At 50.7% G+C, this 7,198-nt stretch overlaps 1 long non-coding RNA gene across 2 annotated transcripts; it reads right to left on the reverse strand.

Annotated features, from left to right (window-relative positions):
- Positions 1–625: 625 nt before the first annotated feature.
- On the reverse strand, positions 626–4,926 carry LOC122480674. Of its 2 annotated transcripts, none has more exons than XR_006296621.1 (3): positions 4,017–4,926; positions 2,495–2,691; positions 626–986 (listed from the first exon to the last, which is right to left on the reverse strand). It is a non-coding gene; the product is annotated as an uncharacterized LOC122480674 (long non-coding RNA). The 2 variants fall into 2 exon arrangements; XR_006296622.1 differs by having other exon boundaries at positions 4,223–4,923.
- Between the last annotated feature and the right edge of the window lie 2,272 nt (positions 4,927–7,198).

The raw sequence follows: 7,198 nt of genomic DNA on the forward strand, positions 1-7,198 counted from the left end.
GTATTCAAGCCAATGGGGCAGGGGTCTCTTGCGCATGCTCAGATGCTCAGTCAGGGTCTCGAGCCTCACATCTCCCCTGGGGTCTTGTGGCCGTCTGCTTCTAGCCAGTGGGAGGCAAAGAGACCCCGGGAGAAGCTTAGACTCAGGCACCGTGCCTATCCCTTCCTCTCGTGTTCAGAGGGTTACGACCACATCTCGCTGCAAGAAAGGGTGGGAAATCTGGTCTCCCCATGTGCCTGGTCACATTGCTATTACTATGGAAGGAGAGATTAGAGCGGCCAGCCAGCAGAATCTGCTGCCTACGGGCCCACTCTGCGGCCATGCTGGGGCAAGGAAGCCTTCCCCATCTCGCATCTCTCATGCTCCCTCCTCCTACAAGACGGCACATTCGATCTCCAGACCCTCCCCTCCAATCCCATTCCAACCTCTATCGCCCCCTCCCAGCTCCCTTCGTTTCCTTTAGCCTTCTTCTGTGGAGAGAACATTTTCTGGCTAAAGCAATTACATTTAGGGGCGCCCGGGTGGCTCAGTCGGTTAAGCGTCCGACTTCGGCTCAGGTCACCATCTCACCGTCCGTGAGTTTGAACCTCGCGTCAGGCTCTCTGTTGTCAGCGCAGAACCCACTTTGTATCCTCTGTCTCCTTCTCTGTCTGCCCCTCCTCCCCTCAAAAGTAAACATTACATGTTTTTTTTTTTTAAAGCAAATACAATTAGCAAATGTTTCAAACGGACTTAAGTTAGTGCTGACTGTGGTTATTGCCACCTCTAGACTGCCTCCATTAGCATTTGTTGAGTGTCTACTGTGTGCTGGGGACTGTTATGAATAATCTATGACACTGCCCTCGAGAGCAACCAGGAGACTCCCCAGTGTGAGCCTTAGTTCAATGTGAAACTCTCCAGCCAACTGGCCTCACAGTACTTTGTTTCCTCCCAGGTGCTAGGCCAGTATGATCAGCCCTCCGCAGCTTAAGTGTTCTTTTTTCTTCCTTTGGAAAAAAAAAAAAAAAAATCTATGTTTTCCTCCATAATGGGTTAATCCCCAAATAGCCAGGCTTACTTCAGTCCCAGATCCTAACCACCTACTGGGTTTTCTGCGTGGGCTTCAGTTTCAGTCCCTGATCTGGCTTCACGCAGCTTTCATTTATGTTTCATTTCCATCCACCACAACAAGGTTACTTTTTTCAAAAGAGAGAAATCTCAGCAGATGTATTCATTCTGAAATGTTTCCTGGGCACACACCAGTGAGCTCATTAGCCCAGGCTAACCATGAGGTTTACCCTCCCCCCTCCCTGCCTCTTTTCTTCTTCGTCGTCGTGGTCTTTTTTTTTTTTTTTTTTTTAAATTTTGCAGCAGAGAGCAAGATCATATGGTCCCCTAGCAGCTCCTTCCTGTATGTGCAGGGAGCAGGGACTGAAATCACCCTCGAGAAGGAGGGCTGTGCTCTCTAAACACGCATACTTCGGAGTATCTGCTTTTGTTTAGCGAAGACTGAAGCTCAAATGGGAAATTTCTAGGTCAGCTGTACTTTGCTCTAATAAAGGGAAAGTCTAGCCAAAAAGAACAGCAAAACTCCGGCCTCAGCTTTTTGGAGTGTCTTGTCTGATTACCCAATTATTATATTACAGCTCAGATTAGGAAGGGATTAGCCCCCGAGGTCGGACAGATGGAGAACACTATTAAAATACCCCATGTGGGGTTTCAGAGTGGGTAGCAAAGTGGCCACCTGTCCCTGTTTCTTGGGTCAGTCTGTCCTCATTTAGAGTCCCAAGATCGCTGTCTTTGATGCCAGTGTGGAGAAGCTGAATAGCACAGGAAGCAAGCTGGGCCCCCACCCCCACCCCCCAACTTCTGCCCCTCCTCTTTCTCTTTCCTTATCTTGTGCCCTGCCCTAGAATGCCCTGGCAAGAAATGGTCAGCTGAATTGCAAGTGACTTTGGGGTTGTCATCTCTTAGGGCCCTTGGGAACAGGTCTGGGGCATTGTATTAGTTAATAACAGACAGGAAGGTTTCCATCCCAGATCCCCTTTTCCTTTGTTAACTTCTGAATAGGCACCTCCTCCTTTCTCGAGCTTTTGTAATTCAGGGGCCACATTGGGCTGTTTCTTGAGCAGTGAAGGAAGGTCTGTCTTGTGTCTTTGTGCCTTTTCACCCCTGTGTTTGGGGAGATCGGGATGGTCTCTGTACCACCTTGCCGGGCAAGGAAGCCTAGTGGCTTGGGCTTTGGGTCCCAGGCTTGAATTCGCAGGCAGAAAGGTGCTCTAAGCGGTTCATTTAATAATTGATAAGCCACTTAGCTCTTCTGCTTCAAGTCTTTTATCTTACAGGAATGGCGATGCTGACCTCAGAAGGATGTGTTCAGAAACATTAATGGCTGATGAGAAAGCATTATGCCAAGTAAAATATGTTGGTAATCTCAACACTGTAATGATCTAGCCAGATGAGTACATCTTCCTAATGAATATATCTAGCTCAGGTCAATTCAGGAAAAGCATACCGAACACATAGAGCGGCTCCTTCCTCAAAGACTTGGCCCCAGCACGACAGAACATAGTATCTTAAAGTTGACAGGGTCATCAATAACCAAAGTCTACAGACAGCCACCATTCATGATCGGAATTCTCCAGGAAAGCGGGTTTCACCACACCCAGAAGCAGCTTACCCCACGTTTGGACAATTCCATCACAGAGGTTTCTTGAAAAAAAATAGAGTTGAATTACTTTATGTCTTCACAGCTTCTCCCCCTTAGTCCTGCTACTACTCCAGTACTGACCAGCTCAGACAGGCCGGGTATTATTCCACAGGATTCTCACGCCTTATTTCATCCCCACAATAATCACAGGGGGTTGGCTCTCCCAGTGAAGCAGAAAAGGAAACTGGGACAAAGAAGTAAAATGATTCGCTCAGATCTAATGGCTGGTAAACAGTGTGGCACCATAGGCTACCATTTTTTTTTTAATGTTTTTCATTGATTTTTTGAGAGAGAGCACAAGCAGGGGAGGGGCCGAGAGAGGGGGACAGAGGATCCAAAGCAGGCTCTGCGCAGACAGGATGACACCAGTGAGCCAGATGCGGGGCTCCAACTCGAGAACTGCGAGATCAGGGCCTGGGCCAAGGTCGGACGCTCAATGGACTGAGCCACTCAGGCGCCCCCATCGACTACCTTCCTTATCACTCTTTCGGTCATCCGCTCTGAGACGTAGCGGCTTCAAACGACGACCATTTATTTGCTCAGAATTTTGCGGCTCAGATGCTTTGTCAGGGCTTGCGGTGCGATGGCGGCTAGCACTGGACCCCAAAAGCGAGCATTTCAATCAGCAAAGCTGAAAACTGCCTAACCGTTCAGGTCCAGCTTGAGAAGTTACATGCCACCACCTCCACCAAATTCTATTGGTCAAAATAAGTCCCAGGGAAGCCCAGACTCAAGGGGAGGATGACTAAACTCGATGTCTTTGTTAAAGAGTGGCAAGATCGTAGCGTGAAAAAACATGTGAGATGGGAGAGAGCATGGTGACCATCCGAGGAAACACCGTCTACCAAACCCACCACTTATTTCTTCTAGAAAATAAGTTCGCATGTACTTCCCAATGACGCCTCTTCTGGAAACTGCCTTTCGAGTATTCTCTGAGACTTAGGTTTTTCAGGTAAGCCGTTGGTTCTTGAACTGTCCCTTATCATCCTAGCCTTCTCCCGCCATGTACCCCACCATGTAATGGCACATCCCAGGGTATGCCTAGGCGGGTGCACAGCAGAATGACCATGGCCTCGTGTCTGCTAGATGTGGATATTGAATCAAGTGGGAATTTTCGACTGCCCCACGGCATCGCGTAGAAATTCTGGCCCCTGAAATTTGTAGCCCCTCACTCCGTACCTGTGCAGTTCTTTCGAGGGACCCAAGCTAAGTTCCATTTTGCAGAATCTGGCCTCGCGCTCTGATTCGCCGGGCCTTTCTAGATCCCGATTTGGGGTTCCGCTGTCTTCACGCTCCTTCCCAAACCTACGTTTGACTCATGACTTACCTCTTCCCTCCACACAGGCTTCAAGCCACTGACGAGACTCCGGGCCCATTCAGGCGCAAGAAGAGAGCGCTGAGGAACACCTCTTAAAAGACAACCCCTCTGCGCATTGACATCTAGCCATCGATCTGCAGCTCTGCAAACCGGTGGGCGGATTTATTCAGGCAGCTGTGGATTCACCACCTCGTCCTGCTTGTCATCCAACCCACCTTTTTACACTTTGTCTCGGGAGGGTCAGAAGAACCACTGCCAGCACTTGAACCAGGTCCTGGAGACTCCCTCCTCTTTGCATTTCTCTGGTGTGCCACAACCGTAACACTGGCAGCCAGAGAAACTAGGTCAGCCCGAGTTTTCTCACCGAGCCCCCTGCTGACTCCTGGCGATCACAGCCTCCCCTTCGCAAATCATCCTGTTTACGCTCCATGCTGGACTCTCTCCCACCTCCTCTGCCTCCTGCCTGTTTCTGAACAGCAGCGCACTGTTCACCCATTTACAGCCTTCCCTGTCCTCTCCAGAATTCCCCAGGGAGCATCTCAGTGGTGCAGTCACCAAACTAAATCGCAGCTCCCCCTAGAACCTGATCCTCTTAGGAATCTGGGTCAGGAGACGTGAAGCTGCCCACTGTTTTCAAGAAATGTGGGCTTCTCTGCTCCCCGGCAATGTTGATGGCACAGCACAGCAAGCGCAAGAAAGGCAGAGTGGGCCTTCAGACTGCTTACGGTATAGTTCAAGGGGAGGCATGTCTGCTGATAACAATAATATAAAATTAACTACAGTCGCTGCGTTTAGGGGGTGGAAGTGAGCCATTACAAGGTGCATAAGACACACGATTTCTACGTGGGCCGAAAAAAAAGGTTCCGGGAGGCAGTGGCGTGTGGAATAATTCCTAAATAGCAGGTAAGGTCTGGCGAGAGCACAGAGACGGGCCTCTCGCACGGCTGCCTGTTTGCAGACATTCTTGAAAACAACCAGGCGGCGATGTAACAGATTCCTTTAAAATGCTCGCACCATTCGAGCTATAGTGCTTTCAGTGTCCGAGGAATTAATCCAAACACGACGTTATTCAAAGTGTCATTTAAATGATGGTGTCCTTGAACGGAACACCGGGCCACCATCAAAAGACTGTTTGTGAACGTGAACCCGATATCAGCTCAGGGCCCTAGGAGGCCCTCCCTTGTCTCTCAGATATCTGATTAACACACCTCGATTCTCCTCTCCACCCTTTGTGACAGTGCGATTCTTTCCCACTAATTGTGCAGATTGCCAAGAGCTTCCTTCCTTCCGAGCGCTTCTTTCCTGTCCAGGGCCGCCTCGTTCAGCTTCTGCTCCCCACAGGCACGTTGTGATTTGGGTGATTTCCTCTCATTGAGAAGACCCGTCAAGGGGGCTCAGACTATGCAGCCCGGCTCCCTCTCGCCCTCACGCACTCCCTCCCTCAACTCCCTGCACCAATTGACAAAGTATGCGCCCTGCTCCTCCCCAGAGCTTTTTTCTCAATAATGGCCAATGTTTCCCTAAAAGGAATTCTTCTATCAGTTGCCAAGAATATACACTTCCCTCTCACATAATTGTACGAAGAATTTTTTATGACGTGAGAAAATGCTTAAGATAACGTGAGCTCAGCAGGAAAAAAGCAAGACACAATCGTAAAATTAGACCCGGTATAATCTCGACTGCGTAACACAATGGGCCTCAAAGAGCAAATTTAGCCCAACAGTAGCCGTGGCCCTCTCTGGCGATGGTGGGCTGAGATTTTTGTTCTCCTAAATACACGCTGCTGCATTTGCCAAGTCTTGAAGGATAATGAAGATACTCGGGGCCCAAGTGCTGGGGAAAGTAATGTCACCTTTTGGAAAAACTGAAGTCGAGAAGTGAGGAAAAGCCAGCGCGGGGCAGGGAGGGCGGGCTACCGACCCTCGCGCTCCTGAATGATGCCCAGCCCTCCTTGCCTGCGCTGCTGACCGCCAGCCTCCGAGCGAAAGCTTGACTAGTTACCTGACTTCCCATCGTGTTGCCAGACCGGCTCTTTGACACTTGGAGCCTCGGCAGGATTTCTGGGCGGCGGGGGCAGCGGCGGGGTCGGACTGAGGGGCGCACCTGCTGGTCTGTCCGGGCGCGCGCGCGGCCCGGTCCCTCCCCGCGGGCTGGCGAGGCCGGGGCGGTGCGCAGTGTAGCCACGGAGGCAGTGAGGGGCAGCAACGTGTGCTAACGGACCGAGCTCTCAGCCCTTGTGGTCAGCGACGGTCCCTCCTAAGTTAAACATTAAACATTGCAGGGGGACCTGGGGGGCTCAGTCAGTTAAGCATCCGACTTCAGCTCAGGTCATGATCTCACGGCTTGTGAGTTCGAGCCCCGCGTCGGGCCCTGTGCTGCCAGCTCGGAGCCTGGAGCCTGCTTCCGATTCTGTGTCTCCCTCGCTCTCTGCCCCTCCCCCGCTCATGTGCACTCGCTCTCTCTCTCTCTCTCTCCTTCAAAATAAATAAACATTAAAATAAATTAAAACAAAAACATTAACCATTGCAAAGCTGGATGTGACATCTATGATGACCACTCCTACGTTTAATCACTACTATTATTTAGTCAGTAATTTACTGGGCCCAGGAAAGGAAAATAAGACAAAAGGCCTGTCCTCGAGCTGCTTGTAAAATCTAGAACGGGAGATTCTGCACATGACCAGATGGGACAAGAGCCTTGAACAGTACAGCACACAGGAATTCAGATCCTCTGACGGGGGGAAACGACCACTGCCTGGGGCAATCCAGGAGTGCGTCCACGCAGCAGGCCCAGAGGTGTTCAGCCGTGAAGGATGACGGTCCTGGTGAGCACGCACGGGAGGAAGGCTTTCTAGGCAAAGTGCTGGCGAAAGGGACAGGAATACCACGGGGACAGGAAAGAATCAAGCATATCCAAAAGTCATGAGTGGTGGGGCACCTGGGTGGCTCAGTGGGTTAAGCACCCGACTCTTGGTTTCAGCTGGGGTCATGATCTTGTGGTTCATGAGTTCGAGCCCCATGTCCTGCTCTGGTGCTGATGGTACGGAGCCTGCTTGGGATTCTCTCTCTTTCTCCCTCTCTCTCTGCTTCTCCCTCGCTCTCTCTCTCTCTCTCTCTCAAAATGGATAAAAAAAAAAAGTCACGAGTGGTGGTTGAGCTGAAGGGTAAGATCCACACAAAGGAGTCATTACT

This window comes from Prionailurus bengalensis, chromosome A1 (assembly GCF_016509475.1).
Source record: "Prionailurus bengalensis isolate Pbe53 chromosome A1, Fcat_Pben_1.1_paternal_pri, whole genome shotgun sequence".
Lineage (NCBI taxonomy): Eukaryota > Metazoa > Chordata > Mammalia > Carnivora > Felidae > Prionailurus > Prionailurus bengalensis.